The 13,195-nt window shown below is 41.7% G+C and overlaps 1 protein-coding gene across 1 annotated transcript in view; it reads right to left on the bottom strand.

The window, feature by feature from the left end:
- The window catches only part of LOC117594516 (uncharacterized protein PB18E9.04c-like), a 34,776-nt gene that overhangs the window by 14,850 nt on the left and 6,731 nt on the right, over positions 1–13,195 (bottom strand). The window lies entirely within an intron of this gene.

Here is a 13,195-nt window from a genome sequence, read left to right as displayed (position 1 = left end):
CCTGTCCTGGACTGCTACTCTTCAGAGAGACTAGCCTGTCCTGTACTGCTACTCCTCATAGACACCAGCCTGTCCTGGACTGCTATACCTCAGAGAGACCAGCCTGTCCTATACTGCTAAACTATACCTGGTTTGTGTGTGTGACAGTATGAATGTAGTACTGCATATTTTGACTGTTATGTGTCACTGGTTATCTCTGCACTGATTAATTTCGCTGTGGTTATCTTCATGGTGATTATCCCCATGTTGGTTATCTTCATGGTGGTTATCCCCATGTTGGATTTCTTCGAGGGTGGTTATCCCCATGTTGGTTATCTTCGAGGTGGTTATCCCCATGTTTGTTTTTCTTCGAGGTGGTTATCTTTGCGGTGGTTATCATTGAGGTGGTTCTCTTTGTGATTATCTCCATGGTGGTTGTCTTATTGGAGGTTATCTGTCAGGCCATGGGTGGTAGTTGACATCTTCTCCCCGACCATTTATACACTGGTACTTCCTGTCCCATTCCCCATTACTTTTCACTTTGATGGCCTTTAATAAATGTTTTAGGTAAACATTATTTGTCTTTTACAATTTTTTCTCAAACAAGAGATTATGATAATTCCTTGGAGTGGACTTATTAAGCTTTTAGATGACCCAGTTTAGTGTTTGTATTCCTTGGCTTATGAGCTCTGGAGGCTCTAGCATGTGTTGTGTGTTAGCACGTATGTATGCGTTCTAGTGTGTGTTTGTCTGTTTTGTTACGTGTTTGTGAGTGTGTGCACGATATTTATAATAATTTATTTAAGTTCTATAGCGCTTTTCAAAAGAATCTCCAAGCACATAAAAAGTAAAACAAACAAACCAGCATTTTAATTATAGAGAATGAAAGTCTCTAGTCAGCCTTTAATGAAGTGGAGGCCGTTCTGGGCAATGCTTGCATCATGTTGTCTTTATGTGTGTGTTACATTGTGTTATGTGTGTGTGTGTGTGTGTTCTTGTGTATGCTGCCTCCTTAGCATTTGTGTTTGTGCATCTCATCCTTAGATCTCATCTAAAAACAGTGACCTAGATATCATTAACCCCCAGAGCAGATAACACTAGTCTGAAAGCAAAGCAGATGAAAGCATATCTGAAAGAGGCTGACACCAGAGAGACCATCAATATGTTCCACATCTCTGGTCGGGACTCTTTCTGCTCACACCTGCAATCAAATACTATTGAAATATTTGAAATCAGAATTAAAAATGAGAAGGTAATGATTTACTTGAGCCTAACTAACTTGAGCTTGTTTTTGCAATGAAGCGGCAGTTTTTTGCAGTCAGGTCCATGTTATTCTGCTCCTCCTCTGATTGAGGGAGGTTTCTTAGAAAAATGTACTCCCTATCTGTCATATTTAATGTCAGCTGACACAGAATACCGTTCGCTGGCATCTGCAAGACGGGCCTTATAATGAATAAACCTGTCTTCTGGCTGTTATCCAATTTGTTCTGAACACACAGCTATTGCAGCCCAGGGTAAACTGTTAGCCCTCATGTGTTCATATTCATGTAGGGTTTCCTTTGACAGAATGTCTACAGCGCCACCTGCACAAGGGGTCAACCAAACCGTCTCTTCTTTTCTGAAGAGTTTTCAGGTGACAGATGGTTTTGCTAGTGTTTGGACATTCTGGTTTGTTTTATGTCTTTTTTAGTCTGATGAGTTAGATGATATTTGACTGTTCACTTGTCAATTATCAGAAAATAGGGAACGGGGGAGACAGAGAATAGAGAACGGGGGAGACAGAGAAGAGGGAACGGGGGAGACAGAGAAGAGGGAACGGGGAGACAGAGAAGAGGGAACGGGGGAGACAGAGAATAGGGAACGGGGGAGACAGAGAATAGGGAACGGGGGAGACAGAGAATAGAGAACGGGGGAGACAGAGAAGAGGGAACGGGGGAGACAGAGAAGAGGGAACGGGGAGACAGAGAATAGGGAACGGGGGAGACAGAGAATAGGGAACGGGGGAGACAGAGAATAGGGAACGGGGGAGACAGAGAAGAGGGAACGGGGAGACAGAGAAGAGGGAACGGGGAGACAGAGAATAGGGAACGGGGAGACAGAGAATAGGGAACGGGGGAGACAGAGAATAGGGAACGGGGGAGACAGAGAATAGGGAACGGGGGAGACAGAGAATAGGGAACGGGGGAGACAGAGAATAGGGAACTGGGGAGACAGAGAATAGGGAACGGGGAGACAGAGAATAGGGAACGGGGGAGACAGAGAATAGGGAACTGGGGAGACAGAGAAGAGGGAACGGGGAGACAGAGAATAGGGAACGGGGGAGACAGAGAATAGGGAACGGGGGAGACAGAGAAGAGGGAACGGGGGAGACAGAGAATAGAGAACGGGGAGACAGAGAATAGGGAATGGGGGAGACAGAGAAGAGGGAACGGGGGAGACAGAGAATAGGGAACGGGGGAGACAGAGAATAGGGAACGGGGGAGACGTAGCGTTTGTTTCTTCAGGGTTGTGGGTCCTTCCACCGAAGGTTGCTTTGAATGAAGGTGTCTGCTAAATGACACATACTACTCTACTACAATGAGATTAGAGGAGGAAAGAGAAAAGACATTTAGTGTACTTCAGTCAGCTGTCTGTCACTCAGGCCTCATTGGAGAAGCAGAGCTGGCTGCTGGGGAAACTCTTCCTGCCATAGACTAGAATCCCAGGGGAGTGGATTACATACACTGCAGAACACACTAAACCCAACCCCCCCCCCTCTCTGTTCTTCTGCTCTCTGCTCTTATCAGACTGAATGTTCATCTAGTCTTCACTCCCCTCCTCTCTCGTCTGGCCAATAGGACTATATCTGTCCCTTTGTTAATCCCTCCATCCATCCTCATCTATCCATCCCTCCATCCATCCTCATCTATCCATCCCTCCATCCAACCATCCTCATCTATCCATCCCTCCATCCATCCTCATTTATCCATCCCTCCATCCAACCATCCTCATCTATCCATCCCTCCATCCATCTTCATCTATCATCCCTCCATCCATCCTCATCTATCCATCCCTCCATCCATCCATCCTCATCTATCCATCCCTCCATCCATCCTCATCTATCCATCCCTCCATCCATCCTCATCTATTCATCCATCCATCCTCATCTATCCATCCCTCGATCCCTCCATCCTCATCTATCCATCCCTCCATTCATCCCTCCATCCATCCAGTTCTGATAGTCTCTAGCTCTGATAATGTCCAGCTCTGATAATGTCCAGCTCTGATAATGTCCAGGTCTGATAATGTCCAACTCTGATAGTGTCTAGCTCTGATAATGTCCAGCTCTGATAATGTCCAGCTCTGATATCCTCTAGCTCTGATAATGTCCAGCTCTGATAATGTCCAGCTCTGATAATGTCTATCTCTGATAATGTCCAGCTCTGATAGTCTCTAGCTCTGATAGTGTCTAGCTCTGCTAATGTCCTTCTCTGATAGTGTCTAGTTCTGATAATGTCCACGTCTGATCGTCTCTAGCTCTGATAGTGTCTTGCTCTGATAGTGTCCCGCTCTGATCGTCTCTAGCTCTGATAGTGTCTAGCTCTCCACGCACACAAATAGATGAGAAGACATGGAGACAGGCCTGCAGAGAAAGTATATTGTCATCTCCCAACTCTTCAGATTTAGTTAATGGGGTGTGGTGGGGTACAGATACAGAATCAGTTTGGGTGCTTTTTTTCACTGTTCAAATGAGGAGGATATGTGATTGAACTAGAACAGTGATGCAATCAATCCACTATGAAATTAGGGAGGAGAAAGATACACAGCACTTACTGAGATCCATGGAATATCAACTCCCACAGTCATATCAACAACACAAAGCTTCACCAAGATGGAGACGGACAGAGAGAAAAAGACAGACAGATTGAGAGATAGAGAGAAATAGACAGAGTGAGAGACAGATAAAGCAATAAATAATATAGAGACAGAGAGAGGAGAGAGAATGAGACGGACTGAGTGAGCGAGAGACAGAGAGGGGCACAAGCAGAAGACTGGGAGGTCAAGAAAGATGTTAATTGTGTATAAGTCTCTCTCTGAACCCAGTCAATCAGTCTCCAACAGTCTAGGGTAGATATAGAAAGTTACTGTAATGTGGCTAATGTGTGTGATCTGGACTGCATACACTAGACTGTAAACACTGGATTGTAAACCCTGGACTTTAAACCCTGGACTGTAAACCCTGGACTGTTAACACTGGACTGTAAACACTGGACTGTAAACATTGGACAGTAAACACTAGCCTTTATACACTGGTCTTTAAACACTGGACTGTAAAAACTGGACTGTTAACACTGGATTGTAAACACTGGACTGTTAACACTGGACTGTAAACACTGGCCTTTAAACACTAGACTACAAAAACTGGACCGTAAACACTGGCCTTTAAACACTGGATTACAAAAACTGGACAGTAAACACTGACGTTTAATCACTGTACATAGAGCCTATAAAAAGACTCTGAATGAAAGACAGACTAGAGAATCCCTCCTACGTTCCTAGCCCATAATCCCTCAAGACATCTTCCTCACTCCCTTGGAAACCACCCGCCATCAGCAAAATGACTTTAGGTTTTAAATTGGGTCTTAATTGAATGTCGTCCTGCTGGTTTTCTAACGGAGTGCTCGCCAATTAAGAATTACATTATAGCTGAGGGCAAAAAAAGAATCTCATCAAATTCAGCCTCTGTAGGACTGTGTGTGTTTTTTCTTTGGGAGTTTGAGACTATTTAAAAGTGATAAACTGCAACCCAAATTCCATGACTCAAAACATACACTTCTATTATTGTTAGTATTAGTAGAAGTTGTATTAACAGAACAAATTAATATTCTCAATACATATTTAGAATACAATACAATCAGAAAAGTAACCCTCTCCTGTAGTTTAATAAAATGACTAGGACACATATGCACAATCAGAAAAGTGACCCTCTCCTGTAGTTTAATAAAATGACTAGGACACATATGCACAATCAGAAAAATAACCCTCTCCTGTAGATTTACATATAATACAAATTCTGCACAATGGCTTTCCTGTCCTTTGACCTGATCCCTTCCTCACAACACCATTCAGGTAAGTCTGCACCAATATTTGTATTTGAATTTGCAGTCAAATGTTCTATATGTATGAACAGGGGTGGGTAGAGTAGCAGGGCTGTGTAGGAATAACACAAACTATTCTCCTTTCCTCCCTACACAATTCAGTAACCTCCACACACATCATTTTTGTGTTAAGTTTTCCCATCTTCAAGGTTAAACCAAACATAAAAGAAATAGATTTTTTGTTAATAGTTTGGGGAGATCTTCACAAGGACCCATATGGTACCATGGCTGGCCCCTAGATGGGCCAGACCCTAATTTGAATACTGCGGTATTAAGCAATTGATTGGCTGAATAATATCTGTTGAAATAGATACTGTTTTAATGACAACATTGAAGATCCATGTCTATTTTAGGGGGCAGACCAGAAAACACTAGCTATATTATTAGTGCACATGAAACATGCTACATAGACAACAAAAGGATCCTTCCCAAATGGCATCCCATTCCCACTGAACACTGCTCAAAGTAGTGCAGTATAAAAGACAATAGAGTGCAATTTGGGACTCTTTCATAGTCTAATGAATATGTTTCATATCCGCTAATTGAGAAGAAGGTCAGTCTGGTGCACCTCTCCTATTTAATCTGTTTGAGCGGATTATTCCGGAGTTAAATCTGTCTTCTGTGAAACCAACGGCTTTTGAATTTGAATTTATCATTTAACATGTCTATATGCTTCCATTCTATCGGTATCGGGGCCCCTCGATTTCCCCTACTCTTTCCCTCTCTTTAATTCTCTATCTCTCTCACTCTTTCACTCATGCAGCTATAAAACCAAACCTTATTTATGTGGCACATTCCTTACACTAAATGATGCATGCCAGAAGATTTACAAGTAAGACGAAAGAGGTGAATGCAAATTGTGTCTTAACAAAGTCAATGTCATAAACCATACATTATAAAATAGAAGAAAACCATAGAGAAACCAGCGCAGCAAAAAGGTTCTGAATAACAAAAATAACTAATATACCTGAGAAAGCTTATAACCACTCTTTAATAAGCCCAGATAAACAGATGTTTTGAGGGCCCCTCTGATTTTCCGACATGCTATTCCAAAGGACCAAATTGGCTGATAGAGGCCTCACCAAACATTCTGGTTCTGACATTTGGAACTACAAACCCAGGGACAGAAGATCTGAGGGTCTTACCAGGCACATATCATAGAAACATAGCCATATAGGAATGCTTTAAAAATCACATCAAACTATTTCAAAATTTGTTCTAAGATTTAAAGGTGACTCTTACTGAGAGAGTCTTTGCATACTCTCTCACCCCCTACTGCACTCTCACTGAGAGAGTCTTTGCATACTCTCTCACCCCCTACTGCACTCTCACTGAGAGAGTCTTTGCATACTCTCTCACCCCCTACTGCACTCTCTCGACTTCTCTACTACTCTCTCCTGCTGCTTCTCTCCATCTGCATTTTTAATATAGAAGCGAGGGACCATTCTTGATGACGAATGATTCTGTGTGACTTGATTCAGCTGTTTCTCCATCTGTCTCTTCCCAGCACCTGGGGTAAATGCCCCCCCCCCCCAGAACCTTGGGTAAATGCCCCCACAGTTAGTATTTGAGTAAACAATCTACTGCAGTGAGTGAGGAACAAAAGCATTTAATTTGCAGTCTCATAATTTTTGCAGTCTCTTAATTTCAACCCTTCTGTTCCACACTCAGAACCTTACTTTTCCTTACTTACTTTTCAACCTTACTTTTCAATTTCCAGAGCTGTAATACTGATAATTTTTTTTGCATTGTTTGGAAGGAAGAAATAAGTATTTAATTGGTGGCGTTGAATATCTCTAGGTGAGTCATCAGTAATCGTCCTCATATCGTATTGTTTCCAGGTCTATTTTTAGAAACATCATACTCCCTGTATTGTATACAAACACACACACACACACACACACACACACACTGAAGACTAGGTGAAACAGCATTGTTTAGTATGGCTAAATCTATGAGGATCCTTCTGGACTGTGGCTCCCTCTGTGAGTGGCTTAAAATAACCCAAACCTTCCATTGTAGCGGAACACTGTTGTGTAGTGCAAGAGACCAGACCTACGGTTTTATCTGTTTTAGCTAAATACATGGTTTATGTATTTCTATTTAAATGCAAAACAATTTTTTAATAATGTAAAGCAAAACAGAAGATGAATAAATGATTATTATAATCATCATCATTATCATCTATATTATTAATATTATTGTTTACTGTAAAATCACACGCAGTATGGTTGACATGGCAACGTGGTTTTGAAGTACACTATAGCTTGGTTCCGGATCTGTATGTGTTGTCCTGCCAATCCTCTGTGGTCAGTGGAGCTGTACAGCATAAACATGGCCGGTACCAGGATACGTTTTGTTTCACTCAGACTCAGTGACTTAAAGAGGGAACACTACAGATGTGACATGATAGGAGGAGAGGGGAGAGGGGGGAGAGGGGAGAGAGAGGAGAGGGGAGAGAGAGGAGAGGGGAGAGAGGAGGAAAGTGAGAGAGGGGGAAAGGAGAGAGGGAGGAGGAGGGAAGAGATAATTGCCAACAGCAATGTAATTAATGTCTAATTACCTGGCTGAGTTAGCCTTGATTAGGATTAAGGCATTAGGGCTCACTGCCTCCAGCTCATTCTGTCTCACTTTAATGGAACCAGGCCACTGATACTAGCAGACCTGTCTCTCCTTAATGGAACCCTTTGGAGTGTTAGCCTTTCTGGAATGTTAGCCCCTTTGGAGTGTGAGCACCTTTGGAATGTGAGCACCTTTGGAGTGTGAGCACCTTTGGAGTGTTATCCCTTTCGGAGTGTTAGCCCCTTTGGAGTGTTAGCCCTTTCGGAGTGTTATCCCTTTCAGAGTGTTATCCTTTTCGGAGTGTTAGCCCCTTTGGAATATGAGCCCCTTTGGAGAGTGAGCACCTTTGGAGAGTGAGCATCTTTGGAGTGTGAGCACCTTTGGAGTGTTAGCCCATTTAGAGTGTGAGCCCCTTCGGAGTGTTAACTCCTTTGACCACTCAATCCTCCCCTCTCCCCAGTATAATGCAGTTAACTAAACTATGTGCTAAATGAATATAATTAATAATGTATGTTAGTCTCTCTGAATAAGTGAAATGTACCATGCATCCGAAAACATTAACTGAAAAACTTGCAAAAATAGAAAATTATTGTATTGTAAAATAGTAAAGGTAAATGAATGAATCTGATTTTACTCAAAAACAAAGATGAATACATCTGATTTTACTCAAGACAAAAACATATGTCTTGTTTTTATGTCTTGATTAAATTTACTATGTGACATTTCGGAAAGATGAAAGCTAGATGTACTGCAGAGAGGGTACCTACGGACATATTCTGGTTTACTGAAGATCTTGGTTCTGCTGTCAGTAGTTGTGCTTTAGTGCAACTCATGTAAAGGCCCAATTATATAGATATTTTACTGCCTTATGAGCCGCAAGCAACTCTGGATTCTACTTTAATGTCTCAAGAGGGTTTATATCCTTGTTTTGTCCTATTTACTATTCTTTCCTTTTCTTTTATATTTTCTCTTATTTTTTCTCTTCTGTATTCTTTTTGGCAGCCTTACATATTTTGTTTTCAGAGAGAGGAAAATATAGAAAAAGACAATGAGAGAGAATGAGAAAGGAAGACTGGGAGACAGATTGATGGACAGACTGCAAGCCAGACAGACTGAATGACATACAGACTGACAATTAAACTGACACAAAACATAGAGCAACAGTGTGTGAAATAATACAGTGGGTATTAAAAAGTCTACACACCCCTGTTAAAATGCCAGGTTCTTGTGATGTAAAAGAATGAGACAGATAAATCATGTCAGAACGTTTTCCACCTTTAATATGACCTATAACGTAAACAATTCTATTGAAAAACAAACTGAAATCTTTGAGGGGAAAAAATGTAATATAAAAAACTCACAATAACCTGGTTCCATAAGTGTGCACACCCTTAAACTAATGCTTTGTTGAAGCACCTTTTGATTTTATTACACCACTCAGTGTTTTTTGGTAGGAGTCTATTAGCATGGCACATCTTGACGTGGCAATATTTGCCCACTCTTCTTTGCAAAAGCGCTCCAAATCTCCTGTGGACAACCCTCTTCAGATCACCCCACAGATTTGGATTTGGATTCAGGGCTGGGCTCTGGCTGGGCCATTCCAAAACATTAATCTTCTTCTGGTGAAGCCATGCTTTTGTGGATTTGGATGTATGCTTTGGGTCATTGTTGTGCTGAAAGGTGAACTTCCTCTTCATCTTCAGCTTTCTAACCGATGCCTAAAGGTTTTGTGTAAAAATTGCCTGGTATTTCATAATTCCCTCCACCCTGACTAAGGCCCCAGTACCAGCAGAAGAAAAACAGCCCCAAAGCATGATGCTGCCACCACTATGCTTCACTGTGGGTATGGTGTTCTTTGGGTGATGTGCACTGTTGTTTTTGCGCCAAACATACCTTTTGGAATAATGGCCAAAAAGTTTAACCTTGGTTTAATCAGACCATAACACATTTTCCCAAGTGCTTTAGGGGGACATGATGTTTGTTTTTGCAAACTTCCGCCGGGCTAGGGTGTTTTTCTTTGTCTTGCCACCCTACCCCATAACCCATTCATATGAAGAATACGGGAGATTGTTGTCACATGTTGCACAGAGCCAGTACTTGTCAGAAATTCCTACAGTTCCTTTAAAATTGCTGTAGGATTTTTGGAAGCCCCCTGACCAGTTTTCTTCTCGTCTTTTCATAAATTTTGGAGACATCCAGTTCTTGGTAATATCTCTGATGTGCCATATTTTCTCCACTTGATGATGACTGTCTTCACTGTTCCATGGTATATGTAATTCTTTGGAAATTCTTTTGTACCCTTCTCCTGACTGATATCTTTCACCAATGAGATCCCTCTGATGCTTTGGAAGCTCTCTGCGGACCATGGCTTTTGCTCTGAGATGCAACTTAGAAAGTGTCAGGAAAATCCTATTAGAACATTTGTGATTAATCAGAGTCACTTTAAATGATGGCTGGTGTGTAATGACTTCTATTTAACATGAGTTTGAATGTGATTGGTTAATTCTGAACACAGCCACATCCCCAGTTATAAGAGGGTGTGCACTTCTGCAACCAGGTTTTTTATAAGGTTTTTGTTTTTCATGTTTGTTCTTCAATTGAATTGTTTACATTATAGGTCACATTAAAAGTGGAAAAAGTTCTGACATGATTTATTTTGGTCTCATTTAACTTAACAGGGGTGTGTATACTTTTTATACCCACTGTATGTACTGTATCCACTGATGCTTTGCACTGTTTACCATGGAAATCAAAAAAGACAAGAGAGTATGACAAAGACACAGAGAGAGGCAGAGAGATAGAGTGATGGAGACAGAGACACAGAAAGAGTGAGGACGAGATGGGAGGGAGCCGCGGAGTCAGAAGGACAGAGAAAGGGAGAGATGGAGAGAGAGGGACAGTGAAAGGAACAGAGAGACAGACTGAGAGGAGAGAAAAAGGGTGGGAGAGAGAGGGAGAGAGAAAGGGAGAGAGAAATTGTGTTCTGTACCACCATCTGGCTAGTTGTTCATCTCTCAGCTTCAGGCTAATCAGGTTGTAGAGGAGGTGGCGCAGAGGAGGAGGTGTAGAGGAGGAGGTGTAGAGGAGGACCGGGAGTATAATTCTGTATGTGTCTGTGTGTATGTGTGTACTGTGTACAGTATGTGTGTGTTTGTCTGTGTGTGTATGCACATATACACATACACACACACGCACACCTATACACACACACACACACATACATACTCAAACACACACACACACACACACATACACACACATGCACATACATACACAAACACATACACACACCCACACAAACACATACACACACCCACACATACCAACACACATGCATACATACACGTACACACACATACATACAAACACACACACACGCACACATACAAGTACATACACACACACGCACACACACACATACACACACATACACACAGACACGCACATACACATTCACACACATACACACAGACACACGCACATGCACAAATACACACACACACACATACACACACAGATGATTATATGCTGCATTAATTGCTATTTAACAATATCACCGTGGCCTGGTTACCTAGCCAACTCTGAATCCTGGATGTACTTGGAAGTAAATCAGATGTTTTTGCAGTTACCGTAATACCTCCACGTCCAAGGCATTACATTCAGTTAGTGCAAAGGAATTTGGCATAGATCATTTTATGTGTTGACATGGTCTTGTAGGACAGATGTAGGTCATTTTATGTGTTGACATGGTCTTGTAGGACAGATGTAGGTCATTTTATGTGTTGACATGGTCTTGTAGGACAGATGTAGATCATTTTATGTGTTGACATGGTCTTGTAGGACAGATGTAGATAATTGTATGTGTTGACATGGTCTTGTAGGGTTATATGAAAAATGATGGAAAACTCATTTGACAGGACAGCGAAAGTGCATTTAGTCACTAGAAGTAGTGCAAATTTTACATATTGTAAAAATGTTTACAGAACATTTTGAAAAACATAATGTTTAGATTGATTAGCATACTGTGCTAACTCTCACCATTTTCCCACAGCGTACTGTGCTAACTCTCACCATTTTCCCACAGCGTACTGTGCTAACTCTCACCATTTTCCCACAGCATACTGTGCTAACCCTCACCAGTCGATTAGCCTGTGGGAGACCTAGTGCAAAACCAAAACCACCTTGTTCCAGAGACACAACAGAATATGTACTTTTTTTTAACACCAACTGGTAATTTTTGCCGGACCACGTAAGCAGAGCCGGCCTAGAAGAGCGAATATCTCTTATTGAGTGAAAGAGTCCGTCCCTGACTGACTGACTGACTACCCCTTGTTAAATAGCGTAGTGGGCAGAGATGTTGGCTACGGAAAAACTCTAAACGACTCCCGTAAAACTCTAAACACATTCTGCCTGAGGTTCAGGACAGACAAAAACTTTGTTGGCAATAACCTTAGTTTGTAGCTCCAACTATTTGATCATGGTGACTGTCTAGGTGACAAGACAACTGCCACTGATGACTCTGGGCGGATTCGGCAGTATCCAAGGCTCTGTGTGTCTGAGCAAAAAATGGCGATGACCAGCTCGTTCCCCCGGGCTCTCCCCTTGATGGATACCATGTTTTCATGTCACCAACTTCTTAGGGACATTTGTCTCGTTAGGGCACTCCACATACTCCAAAGAATCTCAAACCACACAGTCTGGTAATGCGTTTACGAAATTATTTTGCCTTGTTTGCAAGATTCTGTTGAACACAGTAAAAGAAAATTGGAAAGGGAATCAGATGACATATAATGACATGAATCACCCCCACATGATGACTTGAAAGCAGGACATTATTTTACTCTTAAGAAAGTACTGACTTTGACTCAATATAGGTGATCCTATAGAAGTGTCACTTCAGTTTAAAAACTTCTTAAATGCAATATAATTTCAGCCTTGATCCGAGGCTGCTTGACAGATTATACATTCAACGAAAATGGAATTGGTGTCTTAAACTTTAAATGTTCTAGGCTGAAAAGGCACATACTTAAAAACAAGGTAGACCAGCACCTGCTGACATATTGTTAAAGTTTGAACCCCTTGTCACGCAGCAGAGGTCAGAGGTCAATCTGGCGTGTTTTACCCACAGCTTTCATCAGCAGACAGGTTTATCCTTTCTTGAATTATAAATTCAAAGTCCAGCACAATGTGCTGACATGGACAGAACAGCCCTATACTGTTTTGGAATCTCCTACAATACAAGGTGAAAGAAGGCGATAGCTTGCTGTTGTGGAATATTTATTCTATCATTATCTAAGAGGCACAGCTTCCACCATTTTGCCTGTTTAGGATTCATTTATCCAGACCATCCAGTTCATAATTCATACATTTTTACGATTACTTCCTTGAGAAACGTTATTTGATTCATATTACCATGGAAGCGCCTGATAGTCCCTGATAGTAACCATCCAAACCCCTGATAGATAGACAGAGTTGAGTTCTCTTCCAGTAGGTCAGTGGAAACACAATAGGGACAC

The sequence above is a fragment of the Esox lucius genome, chromosome 5 (genome assembly GCF_011004845.1).
Source record: "Esox lucius isolate fEsoLuc1 chromosome 5, fEsoLuc1.pri, whole genome shotgun sequence".
Classification (NCBI taxonomy): Eukaryota; Metazoa; Chordata; class Actinopteri; order Esociformes; family Esocidae; genus Esox; species Esox lucius.
Note: the sequence above shows the minus strand (reverse complement) of the source record. Positions and strands in the feature narration are given on the sequence as shown.